At 36.7% G+C, this 26,404-nt stretch overlaps 1 protein-coding gene across 2 annotated transcripts in view; it reads left to right on the top strand.

The window, feature by feature from the left end:
- The window catches only part of HS2ST1 (heparan sulfate 2-O-sulfotransferase 1), a 163,306-nt gene that overhangs the window by 2,231 nt on the left and 134,671 nt on the right, over positions 1 to 26,404 (top strand). The window lies entirely within an intron of this gene.

Genomic DNA, 26,404 nt, shown 5'->3' with positions numbered 1-26,404 from the left:
GAACTTGTTAGTGGCTGTCAAAGTTTGTGTGGGAGGAGAAGTAAGGGCTTTTTATTTTTAGTGTTGAATTATTCTATATGGGTTTAACAACCTCTTAGATCGTGTGTGTTTTTCATCTTGATCCCTTAGTATGAAAGGCCTGTTGCTACAATGATGTCCACCAAAAGGCTCCCCTTATTTTTTGTGTATGTTTAAAGAAATAAATTAAAAGTGATAAATTTTAGAAGCGTTCTGTATCTGTTAGTAGAATTTCCATCCAACTGTGATACAGAGAATGTAGTTTCACTAAATTAAACTAATCAATTTTGGCCCGATGCACTTGGTTTAGAGGAGTGAAGATAAAGAAAAAGAAGGGGGAAAACAGACTAGTGATTCTATGGACTGCTTACAATAATTATTGCAATTTAGTTGAAAGGCCTGTGAAAATAGTCTGCGTGACATTAAATATTGCTCTTAACATGGTACAATGTGTAATTTGGTTTAAGTCCCATATTATTGAATTATATGTACCTAATATATCACATGAAAAACCATTCTTGATGGGATGTAAACATGAATAACTGCATGACTTACGTTCTGACTCAGAAAACTACAGTATGTCACTTTAAATGGAACAGTTTAGCAAAAAATAGTTCTACCAGAGTCTTATGAGTAAAACTCAGAACAGCATTTCCTGACACTTTCTGATGGAACAGGATTCCCTGACATGCAAGCCACATTGGTTTCCATATTGCAAAAAGATTTTCACTCTGATTCAAGACTAATATAAAATAACTCCCATTAAATGAGAAATAGGTGCATCTTTATGGGAGACAGAGAAAGAGGGAAGCTTTTGGTTTTTTGCAAGTATAATTCATTCATTTTTGCAGCTAAATTCCAAAGTCACTATTATGTATAATTTTTACCTCTTTCTTTAAGGACTGCAGAAGTTAATTTGCAATGGGCATTTGCTTTTGTCACATTGTGGCTAAATTCCCCCTTTATTATTCAGATTGGTATGCTCCTAATAAAAGGAGGGCTTGTGGCACCTTTAGAGACTAACAAATGTATTTGAGCATAAGCTTGTTGCCTTTAAAAATGTTTAAATAGTGCTGTTGTGAGCTTGGTTTGATGGTGGGTTTTTGGTTTTTTTTTTTGTTTGTTTGTTTTTTTTTGAATAACTGATGAGCCCACCATGGGTAACGCTTGTGTCTTAAGGGAAATCCTTTTCAGTTTAAAAAAAATTCTGTCCACATGAAACAATAAGACAGAAGCCCCTTGAGAAATAAGAATCTTGAGACCAACTTCTCTGATATTAAAGCAATACTTTATTAGAGTTCCATATTTATTAAGAGAATATTTGAATATGAAAATGGTTTATTATTGCCTCCTACCCCAAACTACCCTGGGAAAACTTGTTTTTTCTTGTGAAATTTAGTTAATTGTTGAGAAAATAGTTTTTCTTTTTGCTAATTGAGCAGATAAAGTAGATAATAAAGAGGAAAAAAAAGTGTTTGTTTTTTTTTGTTTTTTTTCTCCTGATTTTCTTTTTTGTTTATGGTTTACTTCTTGGGTATATATTAATCTAAATTACTTTCTTGTAGTGTGTGGAATATTGGCTATTTCCAAAGGCTGATGGTCCCAGAAAGTGACTGATCAAAAGGCCTGCTGGCCTTTTGCAAGCAGTTCTTAATACTTAATTTATTGTCTTTCAGAGTATTTCTAGTGTCAAAACCCAGGTTCAGGTACCTCTTTGGGTGGGGTGTTTAACATATAACCAGTAATCCTGATTATAATCTGTAATTTTGTAGAAAACATTTTAAAAATGTATTTATTCTCTAAAATATGTGACAAATCTTAATTTGTGTTGCTGCAATTTTCTAACTAAGCATATCTAAATATTTATTAACTATTTAGTAAGAAGATTGAATTCTAACTTTGTTCTGTGAAGGTAAAACATGACTTTGAAGTAAGCCTCTCTTTACTTTCTGTCAAAATGAACTCTGAGAGTTTATAACTGGATTTATTCCCTGCGCTATCCCATAATATTGTTAGGTTTCTCACTCTGTACCTACATTACATAATGATGGTGCTACCAGCTGACTCCAACAAGTACATAAAACCATTTATTAACAGAGTTGATTTTCACTTTAATATTGACTGACCGATAGTGCCCCTTTTATTTGATCACCCACAGTTTCCTGCATTCCAGCAGGAATTGGGTCATGTGGTTCATACCCATCTGTGTAATTCTGCTGAGATATAGTGACTGAACTAGGAACAGATTGCCCTGTTGTATATATGGGCATACATTTTAGGCACCAGTGAGATCAAGTGTGAGCAGTGATGTGTTTTGTTGAGGGTAAGAGCTCCACTGACCATCCAAAAGAGTCTATTCTGAGTTATTGAATACATGGCTATGTTATACCAATAAAATAAAAACCAGCAGGATCTTATTAAAGGGAAAAAGGCAAAATACCACATTTATTGTGAATACAGAAAGAATCATAGTAAACAGTTAGTTATAGCTATAACATTCCATTCAATCTCATATTTATTCACACATTCATTCATACAAACACACACATACACAGCCACACACACAGGTTCTGCAAGGTTGTTATCATAGTTACCAGCCTTAGAGTTGCTCATGCCAAGCCACTGGCCAGGTGGCCTGGACATGAGGAGGGAGCAGGGCCTTGTCAGATGCTCATCTGATGCTCCTGGAAGTTGGTTTGCAGAATCAGACCCCAAAGTTCTCACTTTTTAGAGTCTATTTTTATGGGAATTTCTTCCTATGCCAGTCTATGGGAATTGCTTCATCATGCTGTTGCTGAATCAATCAGCAGATAGCACATTCCTGACGGCTCCAAGATGTTATCTTGTTCTTTGGTTCTCCCATTCTTGAGGCTGTTGGGTGGATTCCAGTCTGCCCTCGGGGGGGGGGGGGGGTCCTCTAGTTATTTCCACTTGACGCCTTCTTCAGCCGATGGACACTGGATTCTTAGGCTGGCACCTCCCTGATCATTCAGTTATTATCCACACCAAGCATCCATCCACATACATCCTCTATCTCTATTTTAATCACAATTGTTAATACAACAAAAGGGCATGAAAGTCTCTGGGTGCTGTTTCTGTTGTTAGAGTATTGCTTTGAGTCTCTCTCTCTGTGAATTGCTTTGAGAATAGACTCTGTCTTAGAATGTACTAACACAATTAGCAGCTTGCAGGTTTCACACATAGAGGGAGAGAAACAGTACCAAAAACCAAGAGACCTCTTAATTAGTAATACCCTGGAATTTAAACTCTGGGGAATCAAACTCATTTGTGATTTTAATACAGAACTTCTTTAATATGATCCAACAGCTATGCCATTACATATGCAGTTCTTGCTTGGATTTATTTCTAAACATATTTTTTCTGTAACGGATTCTGTTTATGGCATTGCTGGATTTGTGACCTACAGACATTGGTAAGACATCCTTGTGGCATCTCCACCCATTTGCAGCAAGGATCTTATGAAATGGGCTGAAAAAATTACCTGTGTTGAATTCTTACTGAATGGGTCAGTAGGAGTGGCACAGTATTCCATGCCCTTTCCTTTTGAAGGGGATGTAAAATACATCCTACTGATTCTTCAAGCTGAAAAACAAAACAGTGCTTCTCCATTCTGTCATTTTAAGCTCCAAACTACTGTAGTAAGTCTCCGCTGACTCATATTATTTTGAGCTCAAGAATAGCCTTAGTTAAAAGCTTTTTGTACTCTGGCTTAACAGGACATAAACTGTATGACACTTTTGTTCATCAGACTCAAAATTCTGTGGCAGATCTAGCAGAATTAAAAATGGAGGTTTATGGAATTAAATATGAAAAATCAACACACAATTTGTTTATTTCTATATTAAAATTTCCATCTTCCCCATAATTTTCAGTTGTCAATGTGAAATGTTGTATGTACAATGTATTGTAGAGTTTTGTATTGATAACTTAGAATTTGTTAGGAGAAAGCTGTAGGTTGTGGTGTTTGGATGGAGGCCATTTATGTTTTTGGCACCAGGGAAGGTATGGGAGACTGAAATTGTGGCATAAGCACATTTGTTTAATGTTTCTGCTAAAAGTATTGGTATTTCAAGTTAACAACATTACTTACATAGTTAATATTTTCGGTAGTGTACACCCACATCGCTATGAATGGTGGGTCCTTAAACATCTCTTACAGCTACCATTTTAGACCTTTTCAGGAGCTTAGAGTCATGTGAGTGCAGATGCAGAAGTATTTACAGAAATCATTTCATATTTTTTTGTTGAACTTAAAACAGAACAACCACCTCGCCTGTGAAGCTTGGTTTTCTTTAAGGGTGTATTCATGAAAATTCTGGTGGTGATGATGATGATAGTTACAGAAAAGGGTATTGTAATATTCCCATGTTTGTGTTTTGTTGAAAGTTCTGTTCTTCATACACTTCAGGCAAGTTGGAGGCTCCTCTAGGTGCTTCAGTGCAGGTTAACTTCTCACTGAATCAGCAATTTAGATTGAAGCCTACTTTAACAGTGTTTGGTAAAGACTTCCTTGATCAGCTGAAGCTTGACTGCTAGGCTTCCTTTTTCACTTCAATGTAACAAGACTAATGCTTCAAGATAGCATTGGAGGCAGGATGGATTAAAATAGTTTATTTTTTAGAAAAATCAGGTTTTTTAAATTAGTTTTTTAATCAATTAAAGACCTAGTTTATTTTTTAAAACCAAATCTCTTTAAAATTAAATTTGAATGAGACAACCTATATTAAGGCCTAAATTTATTATAATCTATTAAGATAATTTTAATTTAATTAAAAATATTAAACAGTGCATGTTTGGTGCCAAGATTTAAAGAAAATCAGACCACTGAACTAGTGGCAGTTACTGGCTAAGCACCTGGCACCAGAATCTGTTGAAGTGCTAAACCAGCTTGTTTTCGACTTTCAATCTAAGAATAGCAACTGTGTATGAAAGGATGGGAGCTACTAGTTGTAAAATCTTAAACGACATTGGGACTTGAAACAATAATTTAAATTCACTAGCTACAGATACTACTTCCTTTTGTTGAAGAAATCAGTTAGTTTTAAATGCAAAACATGTTTTAATAAACTCTTTTCCTTATGTATTAGCATTTTTAAGGTAGTTTTATTTAACAAAAAATAAAATGCTGTTAGTGCATTTTAATTGAATTGAATTTCTGTCCAAATAGAGCTTGACACAAACCCACAAGTAAAATATCATTTCTTAAATAAGAGAGGCATCATTCACCATTTTCTAACAGTGTAAAAATTAAGAATCTGAATAAACGTAATTTAAACTATATAGTTACTATATATACACACTTATCCTCTTGATTAGCAAATAGAAGCACCAAATTTAATAGGCTTTATTTTGTTACAAATAACATGTTTTAATGGTTATCAGCTAATCAACTTTTTTTGGGGAAAATAACTAAAGTTCACATGCAAAACACTATTAAAATTTATTATTTAAATTAGGGTTTCCTGCTTGTTGATTTAATTTCTTTGATTTAAATCAGTAGACCCTGACTGGAGGTGGGAATTGGGAAATAAAGACTATATATAAGAAAATATTAAGACATCAGTGATGTACGAAAAAACCCTGTTTGTACAAGTGAGTGCATTTTGCTGCTTGATATGAAAAGCAGAATTTGATCTGAACTGGAATTGTTTCCAATATTTTTTCAGTTCTTCCAGGGACTATGTAAAGGGTCTCTTTTTTTTATGGTCTAGATCAGGGGTGGGCAACTTGCAGCCCGTCAGGGTAGTCTGCTGGCGGGAAACAGTTTGTTTCCATTGACCATCTGCAGGCATGGCCGCCCGCAGCTCGCTGTTGGAACAGCGAACCGTGGCCACGGGGAGCTGCTGGTGGCTGTGCCTACAGATGGTTAATTGAAACAAGTTGTCTGGTGGCCTGCCAGTGGATTACCCTGACGGGCCGCAGGTTGCCCACCACTGGTCTAGATTGTAGTCTTGGGGCCTCTTAGATCAGAAGACACTAATGGAATCTGTTTCATAAACAGAGTTTATTTCCAATGATACTGAACCTGGTCATACAATCATAATTGAATATCACTAACTTGCCTGCCTTGTCTCTTCTGTTCTTAGATATAAGAAATTCATTGGACACTCAAAATGCAAATGTTAGAAGCACTTTAGGAGTTGGGGAGCATGAAGAGGAGGAGGAAAGAAGGGAATGCCTGAAGGGAAGAAGAGAGGAAAAGATCAGACAAAATGCAGGGAAAGGTAGAAAAGAGAAGGCTTAATCTTGCTCAGGATAGTAGTGACTTAAAGTTGTTACCATCTGATTATTTTGTAGCCTATGTGAAATAAGCTTGTTCACAGTCCAGGTTCCAAATTGCAAAATTCACCACCAGATTTTCAGACTCAGCAGAGAAGCCAAGGATTAAATTATCATCTTACCTTTTGAAGGTGATCTCTCCATGTCAAGGTTGAGACATGTTGGCTAGATAGAGTAAGGAACTTGTACGTCTGCCGTTTGTGCGGGATCTGTTACATGGACAAATAGAAGACTTGTTTCCTTGGGGCTGCTAATTGAGCATCTTTCATCAAATGGACAGTTTACAACACTTCAAAGAACTCTGTCAAAAAAGGGGGTTCAATAATGTTGAAAAGGTATGTTGCAAGTGAAAGCTTGAGGATAATCAACTATTTTAAATCTAACTTTAGGTGCTGCAATTATTATTTTGTAATTTGTGGTGTTGCAACATCTTGGGCCCCAATCATCAATCAGGACCTTATTATACTAAGCACCATACAAATATATAACAAAAAACCCCTTTTGAAGCTTAAATTATTTATTTAAGGTCGGGGCAATTGAACTGTTCCTACTGTAGTGTTGTATAAAAATCTGAGGTATTTTATTGTTCTTAGATGTATTTTTTAGATCCCTTTATTTCCTTTAATCAGATGCAGCCTACTTTTCAGTTGTGTGCTGCCAGTTTAGCATGTGGTTCTTAAACCAAACACTCAGAACAATGTCAGGAATCTTGTTTAATTGTCCTTGACAGTGTAGCAAGTACTGTGCCTTAGTACACTACTTATAATTGGACTTTATTTAGAAAGATAAGTTACTTATACTTAAACTAAAATGTACTAGTTTAATTATATAAAAATGTAAAAATTATTAAAAAGGGTGCTTGTTGTTTGCTGTAGAAGTAGCATAATATATTAATTTGGGCTCATAGCGAAAGAGTATTTATTACATCAAGGAGTTGGGAGTGTTGAGTAGGTTTCAGCCCCTCGCTGTTGAAGCTAACTGGACAGTTGAATGGTTCATGAGCCAGTCATTTCCATATCTACCGACTGGCAACCATGAATCACACTTAGAATTACTCTGGCTAGGCTTATCCTGCCTTCTGGTATTGCATGACTTGTCTGATAATTCTGGCACCACTTTAGAAAGTAGAAGACTTCTAAATATCAAAGCTTCCACGTGCTGCCACTTAGTTTTTTTGGATCAGCTATCTGTTTGAAAATATGTGTAACTTGTAATTAATGTTGTCATTTCTGTCAGGTGTACAAAAACCTTGTCAGAATGCTGTTAAAGTGCTGGTAGTCAGCTTGTTTGAGAAGTGGTGCTATTTATTTGTGTACATTTTAATGTTTAACTTGGCAAAAAAAGTATTTTTCAATAGGATGGTGTTGGCGTAGTTTAACATTTCTGGGAAGTGAAATGCTTACCCTTATTTTTCAGTCATAAATGAAAGATAAAGCATTGTGAATGGCAAGGGGCCAATAAAGACAGGTACACCTGGAATTTGGCCAAATGGCTGCAACTTTATTTAAACATACAAACTTAAACAGGATAACTTCTGAGGGCAACTTGTCCTTGCAACAGTGAAATGGGGGAAGGGCAAGTAACATCTGCTTCAGGCTGTCATAACTTGCCTGCCTTTTGATGCTGAAATCCCAAACATCATACAATCCTATTGACTTAAACCATCTAATTAAAATCAAGGCTGTATTAGAGCTTCTGCTCACAACCCAGAATCCTGGGCAGGCATCTTCCCAAAGAAATCATTTAACCTGTTAGTATAGTGAATCCAACCCTTTTTCTCAGACACAGTTGATGCTTAAATCCTAGTGAAAGTGCTTGACCACAGCCTCCTGATCTTTTGCATTGAATCAGCCCTCACGCCCCCGTCACTACCTTGATAAAATGGATCTACACTAGCCTACCACTTCTCAATACATGCGGAAATGTTTGTGACAGGTATGACAGTGTCCTGGACAAATCTTATGGAATTGAGTAAAATTTTATTGAATTTTTTAAGGAGTTGATTGTTTTGCTACTAAGGGATTGTATGTAATTTTATGGGGGAGATGGACCACAGGCCTCCAAGAACTAAGTACAGTGGTGGGTAGTTAGGCAAATAAACTCAGTTGTAACAATTCCAGAAAGCTACCGCCCCCTGGAGAGAGGTTCACTGGTTCAAACTGGATTCTCCTGAGACCTACACACAAAGAAAGGACTTTTGGATAAATAACCTGAGCTTCAACTGACTCGGGGGCCTTCTTTCTGATCCAGCATACAGACAGGATCTTCTGACCCAGGGGAGGGCCTCAGTCCTTAGGGAAGGGTTGGAAGGATTGGTGCTAACCAGTGGTTTTTGTGGAGATGGGGCTGTGCAAGAGATTTGGTAAGCATACTAGCATGCATGTGGGTTATTTTATTGTATTTAGTATGTTTTCACTGTAATGCTTTTACCTTAAAGATAAAAGTGCTTGCTTAGAAAGAATAGTGCGGTAACTTAACTGCGGCAATTACACTGTGTACTGTCTCTGAAAAGAGGAGCGAAGTAGGCCTTGTTAGGTAGGTTGTCTTTTTCTGGGGATATCACAGTGTAGTCAGGGAACTGTGTAGTCTGGTTAGAATGCAGAGATGCACCTCCATCCAAGAGAGGTGATGGCTGAGCAGCTTGGAGTGGGTGCCATTGCTGAACCATAAATAGGGAATACGGGTGCTATTGACCTGAATATTGAACTGTGACAATATTTACGTTAAACGTATACATTCTTGTGTTAGAGAGCTGCCCACCATCATGATGAAAGAGTTCAGTGTTGTCAAAGGAAATACTTTTGGGCTTCAAGGTCTGGCTTCCAGCTTAATCAGCTAATGTCCTTACTGCCTGCTGGATACGTGTCCTCAGTCATCTGCATGGCAGCAGCTCAGACCACACAGCACAATCAGTTGAAAGAAAGGGTTCAGAATTGCCCAATCCTGTTTCAGGTGGAGGAGAAGCACTAGTGTTAATCATACTGATTCAATCAGGGTGGATTCAATCCCGAAGGTGGATGATGAGACACTGGGGTAGGAGAATCAGCCACTGCAGCTCATAGCTCCAAGGCATCAGCTGATCCCACCATATGATTTGCTGACCAAACCATTGAGGCAGCACATGATTCCAAAGGATATCATGGCCAGTGATCCATAGGGAGGGAACATCTGGTTGATCTTATCAGGTGAATGTAGAAAAAGAAACTACAAGAGTAAATACAAAGGGTGAGGGTAGGTGGTATCTGTTTTTGTCCAGAGGAAGGAAGGAGGAGTGGGAAGCTCTTACGAACTGCTGAACTGCAAAGTGATGGTGGTTGGGCAGAACAGGAAGAGATCTGCTTCCAGGCCATCCTTTTGTGGAAGACACTGCCCCTGAACCAATCCTGACACATTTTAGAAGTTCTGTCCTTTTGGCTTGTATATGTCTAGGGCCTGAACCCACATGTGTATGCTGGCAGCATGGTCTGAAGAATCTTAAGTCCAATATTTTCATCCAGATTTAGGTTCAGACTTTGTTCTCCTACATTGTTCAGTTTTAGAATATATAACTTCTTTATAGCAATATTGGGACTATTTAATATGTATGATCGTTTAAGTATGGGGACCATTTTTCAGATGACTTAATTTACATTATATAAGCAAATTACTGCCTGAATGTGGACAAAACACTATTGCTTATGGACATTCTCACATTTCATACCAGTTTAAACCTATCTTTTATTCCCCAAATAAATGGCTTTACTTATGATGCTACATGTTTCTGATTCAAATTCCATTGATAGTGGTCATAAACTATATCATAAAAATATCATAGCTACTTAAAAGCACCTTTATAGAAGGCTCGCACCATGTTGTGCTTTTCTACTCATGAATAATTGGGTTTATGGATTAGTTTTGCCTGTAGAATCAGAAATTAAATTAGATTTTAAGTCTGACTTCGTTCTTGGAGTATCGACTGGACGCGCACAAATATCAAGTGATAGGGATATTGCAAAACTTTTTTTCATTTTTTTTAGTTTTGGGTTTTTATGGTGTATTGTAGGAGTGTATGAAAACAAGGTATCTAAAATACTTACGGCCCCCACTATCATAGTGTTCAGAACTTCACAATCTTTATTTATTGGAATACCCTGGATCCCCATTTTGCAGAAGATGAGTTGAGGTAAGGAGAAACTCAGTAACTTACCCAAAGACACCAGGAAGTCTGTGGTAGAGCAGAAAATCAGGGTGGATTTCATGATTTAAATCATTAGGCAGAAAGACTATTTAATCATAAAAGTGCATTCTTGTTGGTTGTTATAACCTTAATACATATTCTTCACAACTCAGAGATAGATGTAGGTTTCATTTTTAGAAGATACCCACTATACATTTTTAAACAGTGATTTATTTTGAAAACTTTTCAGATTAATTTTACAGCTATATCAGAAAATGAATGATTGGTTATTTCATTTACCAAAAGTAATTGAAGCAGATAGTTCTCCTCCCAATGACTTCATAAATATCTCCAATTCAGTAGGTTAATCATTAATATTTGGAGGATTTTCTTGCCATGCTGTATTAGGAGGAGAACATCACCAGACAGACATTTACCTTGTTTTATTTAACTAAAACAACAACGTTAAGTATTCTGGATGTTTTTCTTCAACAGCAAACATACAATATTTTAACAAAAAGGTAAGAAGCGAGGAACATATGCTTTTATCTCCAGACGTCTTCTCCTTGTCCAGATCTGTTCCGCCCCCAACAATCTTCTATTCATTGAACATTTTGAAACTTTGCACTTTTAGAGAGAGGTCGGGGATTGACTCTGTCTACACTAATTTGCAGAGGAACAATAGAGTTGAGGTCTGATTTCTCACCTCTATATATTATTTATTTATTTAAAACATTTTTGCTGTTAACAAGCATGTTAGCTCTGGAGACACAAATCCAATTTGAGAACTGCAAAACTAAGCATCTCTGATGGTATCTTCTAGACTGAGCACTGAGTCCCTTTGGGTAGATAGAAAGATTAACCTAAACAATCAACACAGAAGCCTGTGGAACCCCATAAGATTAGGGTCCCTAATCCATGAACTATTGGAATTTATTTACAAAACTTTTTTTAAACATTACATGAAAGTATTGTCTCATACTATAGAATTAGAATTAATAATCCCTATTCCATGATGATATCTTTGAGCTACAATGTATTTTTATCTTTAGATAAGTTTTTTCCTCAAAAAGCATTTTATCAAAAAAATCCGGTTTTAATTTAAAAAATCTGATTTATTTATTTTTATTTTTTTTTAAATCATTGATTTTTATCCACCCTGCAGAAAATTAAACCTGGCTCTCCTGAGTTCCAGGCTAGCATTATTACCAATAGACCATTTTTCCTTTCTCAGCATTTTTACCAATAGACCATTTTTCCTTTCTCAGCTGTGGTATAGAAGAGTATAGCTTGTTCAGGAAGGTCAAGCAGGATTAAAAGGGAAGATGTGTTGCATTATGTGTCAAAGAGATAGACACTTGTTCTGAGGCTCAGAAAGAGGTGAGAGGCAGACCAATTAAGTCTCTGGGTGTAGATTAAAGGGGTAAAAAATAGGGGTGATGTCATGGTAGGAAGTCTACTACAGACTACAAAATCAGGAAGAAGAGGTGGATGAGGCATTCTTTTAGAAGAAATAATGGAACTATCCAAATTGCAAGACCTGATAGTAGTGGGGGGCTTTAGGTGCCCAGATATTTGTTGGAAGAATAATATGGCAAAACACAAAATTTCCAGTAAGTTCTTGTTTCAGAAAGTGGAGGTAGTATCCAGGGGCACAGCCATTTTAGAGTAGATTCTGAACAATATGGAGGAATTGGTTTCCAGTCTGAAGCTGTAAGGCAAAATGATCATAAAATAATAGATTTAATGATTGTGAAGATAGGAAGGAATGAAAGCAGCAGAATAACGATAATGGACTTCAAGAAGGTAAATTTTAACAAACTCAGAGAATTGGTAGGTAAAGTCCCAGGAGTGAAAGTTTAAGGGAAAGCGGAATTCAGGAGAGCTGGCAGTTTGTCAAGGAGATAATAGTAAAGGCATAACTGCAGACTCTCCTGCTGCAAAGGAAAGATAGGAAGAATAGTAGGAAGCTAATATGACTACAGCAGGAGTTCTTTTATGACTTGAAAATAAAAAAAGAATCCTACAGAAAGTCTAAACATGGACAGATAGCTAACGAAGAATACAAAAGAATAGCATAAGCATGTAGCGACAAATCAGAAAGGGTAAGCACAAAAGTTACACCTAACAAGGGACATAAAAGGCAATAAGAAGCAGATCTTTAACTATGTTAGGAACAGGAGAAACATGAAGGAAATTGTAGGCCCTCTAGTTAGTGGGAAAGAGAGCTAATAACTGATGACATCAAGAAGGCTGAGATGTTTGTCTATTTTGCTTCTAGCCTTCACGAAGGGTATGTCTACACTAGTCGCCGGATCGGTGGGCAGCAATCGAACCAGTGGGGATCGATTTATCGCGTCTAGTCTAGATGTGATAAATTGACCCCCAAGAGCTCTCCCATCGACTCCTGTACTCTACCACCGCGAGAGGCGCAGGCAGAGTTCACGGGGGAGTGGCAGCAGTTGACTCACTGCGGTGAAGACACCACAGTAAGTCGATCGAAGTATGTCGACTTCAGCTATGATGTTCACCTAGCTGAAGTTGCATAACTTAGATCTATTCCCCACCCCCCAATGAAGACCAGGGCTATAAGGGTTAATGGTGACCAGATACTCAACAGAATTAATATTAACAAGAGGGAAGGAATACAAGCCAAAATAGGGAAAGAACAGGTTACAGAATACTTAGGCAAATTAGATGTATTTAATTGCACCCTTAAACGATAGAATACCAATTGAAACTTATTAAATATTTTTGGATTTTTTTCTACATTTTAAAATATATTGATTGCAATTACAACACAGCATACAAAGTTGACAGCAGTCACTTTATATTTTTTATTACAAATATTTGCATTGTAAAAATGGCAAACAAAAGAAATAGTATTTTTCAATTCGCCTGATACAAGTACTGTAGTGTAATCTCTTCATTGTGTAAGTGCAACTTACAAATGTAGATTTCTTTTTACTATCTAACTGCACACAGAAGACACAGTGTAAAACTTTAACGCCTACAAGTCCACTCAGTCCTACTTCTTGTTCAGCCAATTGATAAGACAGACAAGTTTGTTTACATTTATGGGAGATAATGCTGCGTGCTTCTTATTTACAATGTCACCTGAAAGTGAGAACAGGCGTTTGCATGGCACTTTTGTAGCTGGCATCACAAGGTATCTATGTGCCAGGTATGCTAAACAATTCGTATACACCTTCATGCTTTGGCCACTATTCCAGAGGACATGCTTCCATGCTGATGACACTCATTTAAAAAAAAAAATGCATGAATTAAATCTGTGACTGAACTCCTTGGGGGAGAATTGTATGTCTCTAACTTGGTTTCACCCCGCATTTTGCCATATATTTCGTGATACAGCAGTCTCAGATGATGACCCAGCACATGTTGTTCATTTTTAAGAACACTTTCACTGCAGATTTGGCAAAACACAAAGAAGGTACCAAATTCCAATGAGCTTTTTAAAGATAGCTATATTACTCGACCCAGAGTTTAAGAATCTGAAGTGCCTTCCATAATCTGAGAGGGATGAGGTGTGGAGCATGCTTTCAGAAATCTTAAAAGAGCAACACTCCAATGCGGCATCTACAGAACCCGAACCACCAAAAAAGAAATCAACCTTTCAGCTGGTGGCATCTAACTCAGATGAGTGAAAATAAACATGCGTGGTCCGAACTGCTTTGAACAGTTATTGAGCAGAACCCTCTATCAGTATGGACGCATGTCCTCTGGAATGGTGGCTGAAGCATGAAGGGATATATGAATCTTTAGTAATAATGCTGCCCTCTTCTTGTTGACAATAGAAATGTAAACAAACTTGTTTGAGCGATTGGCTGAACAAGAAGTAGGACTGAGTAGAGTTGTAGGCTCTAAAGTTTTACATTGTTTTATTTTTGAATGCAGTTATTTTTTGTACATAATTCTACATTTTGTAAGTTCAGCTTTCATGATAGAGATTGCACTACAGTACTTATTAAGTGAATTGAAAAATACTATCTTGTTTTTTACAGTGAAAATATTTGTAATCAAAAATAAAGTGAGTATTATATACTTTATATTCTGCATTGTAATTGAAAGCAATATTTTTGACAATGTTGAAAATATCCAAAACTATTTAAATAAACGGTATTCTATTAACAGTGCGATTAATCGTGTGATTAATCACAATTAATTGTTTAAATCGTGTGATTAACCATGATTAAGTTTTTTAGCCAGTTGACATCCCTAGTTATAAAGAATAACCAGCATGGGTTTGTCAAGAGCAAATCACACCAAACCAACCTAATGACCTCCTTTCCTAGGGTTATTTTTCTGGTGGATAGAGGGGTAGCTGTAGAAGAGCAAAAGTAGTTGATTTTAGTAAGACTTTTGATACAATCCCCCTGACATTCTCATAAGCGAAGTACGAACATGCAGTCTCGATGAAATTACTATAAGGTGGGTGCACAGCTGGTTGAAAGACCATACTCAGAGTAGTCGTCAATGGTTCATTGTTAAACTAGGAGTGCATATCTCATGGGGTCCCACAGGAGTCAAAACTGGATTTGGTACTAGTCAATATTTTAATCAATGACATGGATAATGGAGTGGAGAGTATGCTCATAAAATTTGCAGGTGACACCAAGTTGGACGGGGTTGCAGGCACTTTCAAGGGTAGGAATAGAATTCAAAACAACCTTGACAAATTGGAGAATTGATCAGAATTTAACAAGATGAAATTCAATAAAGATAAATGCAGAGTACTTCACTTAGGAAGGAAGAAATAAATGCACATCTACAAAATGGGGAATAATTGGCTAGGTGGTAGTACTGCTGAAAAGGATTTGGTGATTATAGTGGATCGCAAATTGAATGAGATGCAGTTCCAAAAGACTCTGTCATTCTGGAGCATATTCATAGGAGTGCCATATGTAAATCATGGGAGATAATTGTCCTACTCTACTCAGCACTGATGAAATCTCAGCTGGAGTACTATGCCCAGTTGTGGACACCACACTTAAGGAAAAATGTGGATAAATTGGAGAGGAGGAGAGCAACAAAATTGATAAAAGGTGTAGAAAACCTGACCTATGAAGAAAGGATTAAAAAAAACTGGGCACGTTTAGTTTTGAGAAAAGAAGACTTGAGGGGGACCTTGTATCAGTCTCCATATATGTTAAGGGTTGTTATAGAGAGGAGAGTGGTCAATTGTTCTCCATGCCTACTAAAGATAGGACAAGAAGTAATGCTTGTAATGTACAGCAAGGGAAATTTAGGTTTGATATTAGGAAAATCTTCTGTACTGTAAGGGTAGTTCTGTGGAATAGGCTTCCAAATGATGTTGTGGAATACCCACCATGGGAGGTTTTTAAGAACATGGGATGGACTAAATTTACTTGTGCCTGCATCAGCACAGAAGGGTGGACTTGATGACTTCTCGAGATCCCTTCCAGACAGATATTTTTGTGATTTTTGTGTTTCTATGAAATAGATCTTCAGTGTTGGAAATAGCCTACTCAGGTTTCATGAGAATGAAGGTTATTTGAAAGAAAACATATTCATAAATACAAAGAACAGATTTGAATGGCTATACATTTTGGCTTAGTGATATCTGAATAAGAGGTTTGTACTCTGACTGGAGCAGAGTAGAAACAGAATAAATGTCTTATAAGAGCAATGCATAAACAATAAGAGAGGAGTTTGGGGAACTCAGACTCAGACCGGTGGCATCTGACAACAGTTGCAAAAGGGTGTTTTAGATAATTGTTGTACAGAAAAGGAGAAGCGTGTATTTCGTTGTGAACACTGAATGGGTTTTGATACCCTCCCACCTTAGGATAATACAATATATGAAAGTAACATAAAACTGAAGTTGATTGCATGGCTTTATTCCTTAATAAGGTCATATCTTAATGGTGTGCGTAAGAATTGCAGATAAATATAAAAGCTTGGTTGTTGATCTCTGTAAGATACACCTGAGTGGCCCAATTCAGTAGTGGCTGAACTTTATTCACAAATGTTTGGCATCTTATGTACAATAAGTTGGCAGTATCAGTTCAGTTTCTGATGTGTGGATGTCCGTGTCCCAAAACCACTACAACTGATACTGATTCTTACCCATGTTGGCAGTTTCTGCTGAGGATGTGAATTGGCACAGAGACTGAACTGCCCTCTTATTAATTAGTGTATTCCTTCCAAGTCAAGCATAGAAGTACCCTGCCACTGCAATTGGATATTGTAATAAACTGCTGCTCTCCCCCACTCTTATTTGCTTTGAAGTAGTAATCTTGAGTTTGCTGTAATAAGGTGAAGATGTGTATTTAAGAAATTAATTTTGTTGCAAAAATCGAGACTAGCATTTGATTTTAAGTTTCACTTACATAAGGGCATGAAGGATAAGCCACCAGAGTCCCTCCTGCCCTGGGCTGAGACTTCTGTGCTGCTCCTATTCCAGGGTTTCTGTTCCTGATTTTGCCATAGACTAGTTGCATTGATCTTAAGCAAATCACTTTACTGTTCTGTGCCTCAGCTTTCCCCATCTGTAAAGTGGGGATACCGTCTTACTTTTGAGGTATGATTTAGACTTAATTCAGTAGTGTCTGCAGAGTGCTTTGAAATTTTTGTATGTTGCTTGATATATAAACAAAGTTTTATTATTATACATGACATTCTTAATCATTCATGGCTAATTTTATTATTCACCAAACAGTTATTAAAATTTATTCTCTGATTTATTGGAATGGTTTAAAAAAAAAAAGTGCTTGGAAAAGGAGAAATTTATTTTCGCTTTAGAACAAACCTGTTTGTTCTTTCTCCACCCCCTTCACCTTTGAAGTGAAGATGATGATGACAAATGTGTAGCTCACGAAAGCTTATGCTCAGATAAATTTTAGTTCTAAGGTGCCACAATCCTCCTTTTCTTTTTGCGGATACAGACTAATACGGCTGCTACTCGGAAATATGTCAATGTGATTTACCAATTTGTGTAGAAACATGTAGAAGTGGTCTTTTGATTGATTAAAATATGGTTGTGAAGTGTTTATTCATACCTGCTTAATTACCTTAAAATTGCAAAATCTGTGTTGGGGGAAGGGAGATCTTGGTTTCTTTAATTAAAATTTAGGTCTTTTTCCATTGACTTAGATGAGTAACCTCTCTCCCCTCCCCCCCCCAAAGGACCTTATTTTATTTCTGTTCTTTGTTTTAATATAAATCATTAATTTTATCTGTGAACTTTTTTGTCTGGAATATCTCTTCTACTTCAATATGCAGTAGAGTACTATTTTTGTCTGAGGGAAAAAAAGATTGAAGAACATCTTATTTACCTGGAGATAAGGATAAAAGACTGTTGGAGGGAAGCTGATAACAGAAGCAGCAGAGAAAATAAAGAACTTGGACACATGGGAGCACAGAAACAGGGATTACTTGTATTCCACTAAGCTTTTGAAAAGTGGAGAGAAACTATGCCTACTATGTTCATTTTGTCTGTTACTTTAAAAAAAAAAATTTCCTCTTCCAGAAGTCTCCACACTCTTGATATTTTATCCCCTCTTCTTATACACTTTTGCTGAAGATGAAGAGGGAATGCAAATGCAATTGTGGGAAAAGCACTTTAAAAAAAAAAAAAAAAAACCCTCTCATTTCTTCCCATGTACTTTGAGTGCATTGTCATTAGGGTTGACTGATTTTTTTGAACTCCAGTTTTAATCATGATTTAAATCAGTAAGCTAGAAACCTTGATTTAAATAATTTTAATCTTGTTTTGCATTTGTACTTTCTAATTAACTGTCTAAAGAAAAGTTGATTCCTGTGGTTGGTAACCATTAAAACATGTTGATTTGCAAATATCTTTTACACTAAATTTGATACTTTTTGCTAACCAGGACAATACATTATATCTATATATATTTACTTAAGAAATTACTTAACATACATTTATTCAGATTGCTCTTTTTTTTAAATTATATTAGAAAATGGTGAATGATGCATTTCTAATTTACTGGATGATTAGTTTTTACTTTGTCATTTGTATCAAGCTGTATTTGGATGAAAAATTGGAATTCAATAAAAAATGTGCAAAAACAGTGTTTAATTTTTTTTTAAATAAATCTACCTTAAATGCACTAGATACATAAGAAGAGTAAACTTATCAAAACCTGATGTGCTTTTAAAACAAACTGCTTTAACAAAAGAATATTGTCTATAGTTAGTGAATTGAAGTGATTGTTTCTGGTTATGTCCTTTAAGATTTTAGAACTTGTAGGTGTCATCCTCTCCCACCTAGTTTTAATTGAAAAACTGGAATGTGAAAAAGCATGAACGCTTATTTTCCTCTTTTTTTCAATCAGTTGTTTAATTTTGAATTACCTAGTCATTGAACTGAATGAGTTAAGTAAACTGAAATGAAGAAAATATTCTATCTGCACTTGCTACTGCTGACATAAGCTCATGAAGCACTTCAGCAGACTCTGGTACTGTGTGCATAGCCAGAGACTTCCATCAGTTTAGTGCTTTGACTTTTTTTAAAACTGGGCAGCAAACATGTATTGCTTAATGTTGTTTTTATTTACTGTAATGATTTTAGTAAGTTTTGCTTTAATGTAAGTTTTCGTTTCAAATTTAATTTTCAATAGGTTTAATTTTAAAAACGAAAATGCATTTTATTTGAATAAAAGCTGATTTAAATAAAAAAAAAATCCACTCTGGTTTACTTTAGTGTATGTGGTGGAAAGCGTTTAAGTGGCAGAAAAGTTGCTTGTGCTACATCCAGCATACAAGCTGCATCTTAGGAACCTTACTGGCAGTAGTTTGGCCACACATAATGTATTTTTACCTTAATCAAGGAATTCAGCATGTGAAATGTTAAATATTTAGTTAACCATTGAATATTTCAGTTGAAATTTTTTTAAAAGTTGTGAGTCTAAGTGGTGAGGGAACACAAAAGAGTAATTCTATCCTCTTGAAATCTGCTAATGTGTCTTAAAGTGCAGTTACTACTTGTTGACATGACGCTGTTGATTGAATAATAGTCTGTTTTGCTTATGGGAATAATTTTTGGCAAGCTGAACCACCACAGCTTTTATCACTCAAACGGGCCAACTCTTTAATCAGTAGCAAATACTTTGTCCAATAAAAAAATCAATCTCTCAAATTCCAAGTAATGAATAGGATTCACTTGGACTTACAAAACACAATGGAAATGACTTTCCATTGATTGTCCCATCAAGATTAGGTTGTGTAGGTTTAGATGGAAGTGTTTAAGTGATTCTGACAAGGATTTGCAAAGTGAAAGGGGATGAAAAACAATGTTTTTAACGAATTTTGAAGCTGATAGTTAAAATGAATAGAAACACTTTTTTTTCCAAAAGAACTATTTATAAGATCCCAGGTTAACATGAGCAATATATTAAATTCAGCAGTCGAAAATATGTATCTGTACTTGGTAAGATCTGAGTTAAGATTTTTTGTTTTCTGCAACAGTTGAAATTACTCAAACATCACCAGTATTTTTATTTCTTATGTAAGTAAGATAGATAGCTCAGTGGTTTGAGCATTGGCCTGCTAAACCCAGGGTTGTGAGTTCAATCCTTGAGGGGACCATTTAGGGATCTGGGCCAAAAATTGGAGATTGGCCCTGCTTTGAGCAGGGGGTTGGACTAGATGATCTCCTGAGGTCCCTTCCAACCCTGATATTCTATGATCAGATGTAGCGATGCCAACCTAACCCCTGCTGTAGATGAGAGCTGCTAGATCAGTTTGAAGAATTCTTCCACTGACCAAGCTATTGCCTGTAAGGAATGTGGATTACTTATGCCATTGGGAGAATCCTTCCTGTTGGTGTTATTACGTAGTCTCTTCCTAGAAGCACTACAGCAGTGCAGCTGCAGCATTTTCAGTGTAGATAAGCCCTTAGTCTTAACTTGTGCCCTTTGAGTACTAAACATCTTCCAGCCCACAAAGCATATCCATGCTTTGTTTTTTAAACTTGCTAAATGCACTAAAATGTCTGTCTTATTTTAAACGGGTTTAGTCTTTTTAATAGGTTTTTGGGCAAATGAGCTTTGCTGTGTTAATTTGACTGCCAGTAAAGCAATCCTTAGGTAAATACTCAATAAGTGGCTTGCTACCCTTTGAGGAAAGAATTAGATTTTTCTGTCCCTTTTGATTATTTGAATATTTGATTATTTCAGAGTATATGGAAGATGGATGGACCATTTTTTTGCTTTGTTTTTTGTTTGTTTGTTTTTGTTTTTTTTAACCTTCATTCAGTTTACCAAGATATTTCAAGAGTGGCTCTCTGTAAATTATTTCTGCTTTCTTCTTTGAGAATTTCCTTACATAGATCCTCAACTTTGCAATCCATAACCTTCTACGTGGGTCAAAATATTTTATAGTTACATTCTCCTTAGTGCTAATTTTAGTGCTTTAAAAACTAAAGCTTGTTTCAGGTCTTTCTCATAAATCCTTAATCCATACATATTTACGGAACTATTGCTTGGCTCATGTGGTGCTGGAGCTGAGAGCATCAACTTCCCTTTTCCATGGAAATTGTATAAGGTTCAAAGTCCTCATTTGACATTAGGACACATTTGGTATATAAATTCAGATATTGATCAAACTTAAAACAACACAAAACGCAAAGTTCTTCTGGTAAATAATATGTGGAGAATGCTTTTTTCAGATTTTTAGATGAGATGATGGTAAATGCTTTTAAGAAAAATTTTAAGTTGCAGTGGCTGGCATTGGAAATACTGAGGGCTTGTCTACGTTACCGCAGGATCAACGGGCAGCGATCGATCAGCGGGGTTCGATTTATTGTGTCTAGTGTAGACATGATAAATCTACCACTGAGCACTCCCCTATCGACTCCGGTACTCCACCAGAGTGAGGCGTTGGCGGAGTCGACAGGGGAGTGTCAGCTGTCGACTCACTGTGATGAGTAGATCTAAGTACGTCGACTTTGGCTATGTTATTAACATAGCTGAAGTTTCGTACCTTAGATCGATTTCTCCCCCCTTCCCCTCCCTCCCAGTGTAGAACAAGCCTGAGAAATCTTTCCTTCCTGTAGGCTAGAAAATTATTTCTAAAGCTTTGAGTTGCATTACCAACAAGCCTGCTGAGCTTAAAGCCAAAGGGTGAATAAAGGAGGAGGAGCCACTCAGGCTTGCATTTAACATGTAGCAGAGTTTTATGACCTGTGATTTTTTTATAGATTACAAATAATGGAAGTTATCAAGTTAACTAAAGGAAGAATTTTTTCTGGTGTGCAGATACTAGCTAGTAGGAGGCAAAACAGTTTTTCATAGAGTTAGTTGAATTGGTACAATACTTACTCTAAATTCTCAGATTTTAGAAGAAATCTCTTCTGTTAATGTGGCTAATTTGTCATCTGCCACCAGTGGCTTCTATATTAAAAAGATGGATAGGACAATTCACGGGGAGACACCTCTTCATGGGATACTTAGTTATGCATGTGGGTTGTCAAAATGTTCTGTAGGTCTGTATGCAGTTACCTTGCAATGCATTTACCTTGACACAGAACATATCTGTTAAAAGAAACAAAACCCTTTTTAGCCATAATACAGTCATTATTTTTTAAATAGGAGATTATTCATGTAAAATAAAAGTATTAGAAATTATTGGATATAACGCCCACCAAGTTTGTGGTAAAATAGCTTTTTAAAGCACTTAATATATCAAGTAACCAACTTCCACATAGTTATATCACATTGACTTTTTGAATGTCAGTAATTTACAACTGGGTGAATACTGGGGGAAAAAATATAAAAGTTCTACACAAATTCCCCTGACCTGGGCTTGCGTTAATGTCTGTGCTTTCTGTTCATAGCTTAGCAAACAAGTTCACTAGTGGAAATGTTTGCCAAAACAAGTTTCAGGGAATATTCCCAAATTGAATAAAAATGTTTTTTTGAACTGAGACTTCTTTTTTTTCACTGAAAACCTGATTTCAAAGTAGTACTCATTGAGTCTGAGCAGAAATAGTACCATGGGATTGCATGATCCATTCAAAGCAGCTAAAGTTTTGAATATCAAATACATGAGCAATCTACAGACCATTATTAGTAAAAAATTATTAAAGTAATTTAAAAAACACATTTTAAGAAAATCGCATTATATCTACAGAAAATTTATGAACAGAAATATTGAACTCCAAATTATTTGTTACAAAATATCCAGGTCTGTCAAAGATGCATCTTTGGTGAGATATCAAGCAAAAATTACTTGAAGGACAGAATAGAGTTAGACTCAACAGTGATGGAATAATTCATTTCTTCCATGATGTTCTCTAGGTTCATCACCAGTGTTCTACCTAACTTTTTTTCCTGTGTGTAGAGTAAGTTTCACTCCTGTGAGCACAATTTGCATACTAGGGGAAACCACTGTGCATAAAGCAATGTCAAGCATACATAGTGATTATTGTTGCTTCTGTTTTTTAGATAGATGTAATGAACATGGAAAGAACCCAGTTAGAATATAGACTTCATGTATGTAAATATAAAACATAGTGATTTTTCTAGAGGGTGCTTACAGGTAACCCCTTAACATGCTGTTACAGAATTAAGGAAAAGTTGGGACTATTTTCAGGCCCCGATAGAATTTCTCCTTGTGTAGCTACGACTAAAATATCCTGCTACAGATAATTTATCATTGTGGTTCATAAAAAGACTTTACAAAAGCAGATATTTTGCTTTTGGAGTAGATAAAATTGCTGTAAATGACTAGTACCTTCAAAAACTAGATGAGGAATGAGAACCTTGCACTCTTAACAAGGTCTGTTCCTCTCCCCTCCTTTGTTTCAGTTTTCACAAATAAAATACTGCTATACTGTCGAGAATTAAGAATAGTCAACATACTATTTACGATTAAAGTAAAATGACTTATAGCAAAAGGGCACTTTTCCCAGGGCTGTTGCTTTTCTCCTTGGTTGTGAGGAAAGCATTTCTGGAATTGTTTGGAAAAATTAAAGCAGATAAGTGTACATAGCCCTGGTCTACACTACGAGTTTAAGTCACATTTAGCAGCGTTAGATCGATTTAACCCTGCACCCATCCACACAACGAAGCCATTTTTGTCGACTTACAGGGCTCTTAAAATCAATTTCTGAACTCCTCCCCGACGAGGGGATTAGCACTGAAATCGACATCGCTGGGTAGAATTTGGGGTAGTGTGGATGCAATTCAACCATATTGGCCTCCGGGAGGTATCCCAGAGTGCTCCATTATGACCGCTCTGGACATCTCTTTCAACTCAGATGCACTAGCCAGGTACACAGGAAAAGCTCCGGGAACTTTTGAATTTCATTTCCTGTTTGGCCAGCATGGCGAGCTCATCAGCAGAGGTGACCATGCAGTCCCAGAAAAGAGCTCCAGCATGGTCCGAATGGGAGGTACTGGATATGATCGCTGTATGGAGAGACGAATCTGTGCTATCAGAACTCCATTCCAAAAGACGCACATTTCCCGAGGAAGAACACACTACCGGGAGCCCATGACAGACGATATGGAGAAATTCGCTATTCAGACAATGGCAGCAAAGCAGAGTTGCAGTGGATGACGATGGTCAGCAGTCCTACTGCACCATCTGCTGAAAGCAGTATGGTGTCTGCACAGAAAAAAGGTGTGAAAGGATTGTCTGCCATTGCTTTCACGGAGGGAGGGGCGACTGACCACATGTACCCAAAACCATCCACAACAATGATTTTGCCCCATTAGGCATTGGGAGCTCAACCCAGAATTCCAATGGGCAACGGAGACTGCAGGAACTGTGAGAGTGCACCACTCCGTAAGTCGATGCTAGCCATAGTAGTGAGGACGCACTCCACCAACTTAATGTGCTTAGTGTGGACATACGCAATCGACTGTATAAAATTGATTTCTAAAAATCAACTTCTATAATATGGACCTAATTTCGTAGAGTAGACAGACCCTATTCACTTTTGGTCAGATTAAGGGATCTCTCTTGTCTGGTCAGTTATTCAAGATGAATGTTGTTAAAGCCATAGTGGGATTAATTTTTGTGTGTGTGTGTGAGAGCGCTGCTTTTTCTTTAGACCCTTATCCTGACTTGTATAGTACTTTTTTTTTCCTTCCAGCATCACCCCATTCCCTACAAATTCCATCACCCAGTTTCTCACTGCCTTTTCCCACCTTCCCCTCTGAGTCCATCAACTGTTATTTTCCCTCCCATCCCTCTAACCTGTTTTTTGCCTGGCTGGTGACAAGAGCAGAAGGGGAGAAGGAGAAATTACACCAGTTACGGCTGCTACTCTGAAACCAGTTATAGGATGTTTGGAGCATATTTCCTTGAGCAGATGGAAAAAGGGAGCCCCTTAAGTCCCTTCATCTGGAGAAGAGGAACTCTGAAATCTTTTACTTCTGTCATCTCTGCTCAGGGAGAAGAACATCAAGGGGAAAAGGGAGTCACAGAAATCTCGTCCATAAAGGGCTCAATATGAGTCCCTTCTCCCTTGCCAGGATTGGCTAGTGGCATGGGAATGGAGAGGCCTCTCTCCATATATAGGAGCAGTATTAAGAACCCGAGAGCTTCCTCCCTGCCCCATGCTGGATACAGGTGCTTCCTGAGGGAGCTTTCCTGTTGCAGCAAATACTGTGTTAAATGCATGGTGCTTAGAAGAAGATACATGGCTGTGCATGTGAATTGTTTGAGTGGAACTTTGATCATCAGATTCCTTTTTTATTATTTTTTGACAGGACAAGCATGTAGGGTGGAGGTGGGTTTTTTCTTTTCTGGCTAGACTGTACAAGCAAACTTTATATGTAGCAAAGATTTAATAAGTGGTCCCACTAGTTTCCCTCAGCATTCCAGTATACCATAGTTAAGGTTACAGTAGTACCGCTTAATTTATTAAAACTTATCCACTGTAAATTATAATTAGCAGTAGGAGTTTGATTAGGATTTGATTATAGCAGTTAAGATGTTGTGCCCTTATTATTCCATATGAAACTGAATTACTTTAGTTTGTTATTAATTTTGGTAACATAAAAAGAGAACTTAGGTTAATATTGTTAACTGAATAAAATGTTCCCCCTTACGTTCAGGTGTGGCATCATCAAAGCTGCTTGCCTAAAGAAGTGAGTGTACAGTATGTTGCTGTGCTTTGTTCTTTAATGTCTAGAATACATTTTATTTCCAGAAAGCTAGAGGTATAAAATTACAATAATATGTAAATGATTCTAGTTTTCTTAATGAAACTGAAGGTGTTCATCATAATAGAGGCCACATTTTTGTCAGATCTGTTGACAGTTTCTGGGATAAGTTTTAAACATGTTCAGTCTTGCACACTGTCAGGCTTAATCTGGAAGAAGATAATCCCACAAATATAAGAACAGCTAGGATAAAATACTTAAGGTTTTGGTTGTTTCCTGTTGTATTTTACTTTAACAAACTCAGTTATTTGGCTAGATTAAAACTACTGGGGGGGAAAAGGGCTGTTTTGACATTTAAATAGCATGTTTTATACAACCATAATGCAATAAGAGAAACACATAAGAAAAATGTTTCACATTTTGTGACCTAGACAGTGAATAGTCTAATGGTGATAACGTGACATAGCTTTTTCCCTACTACTTAAAAATATTTTCTCAATTTGTGATTACTAATGTCACCGCAAGCAAATCAGAGTTTAGAATTGGATACAAAGGATCCTGAAGGTTGATTTCTAAAACTACTCATCTTTGTTATAACATCCATTGATCTTGTCAAAACTTGCGGTAGTATTACTGTACTTGATAACTGACATGAAAATGTGTAGTAACTACATGCAATACAAGATTGAATATATTAACATGCTCTGTGCTGGTTGGTTGTGAGATATTTCTGCTCCCCATATCCTTGAGTGAAATTATTATGAGTTTTCTACATTAATTGTACAGAAAAAAGGTTAATTTGTTTGGTTTG

The sequence above is a fragment of the Lepidochelys kempii genome, chromosome 8 (genome assembly GCF_965140265.1).
Source record: "Lepidochelys kempii isolate rLepKem1 chromosome 8, rLepKem1.hap2, whole genome shotgun sequence".
In the NCBI taxonomy this organism is placed as follows: domain Eukaryota; kingdom Metazoa; phylum Chordata; order Testudines; family Cheloniidae; genus Lepidochelys; species Lepidochelys kempii.
Note: the sequence above shows the minus strand (reverse complement) of the source record. Positions and strands in the feature narration are given on the sequence as shown.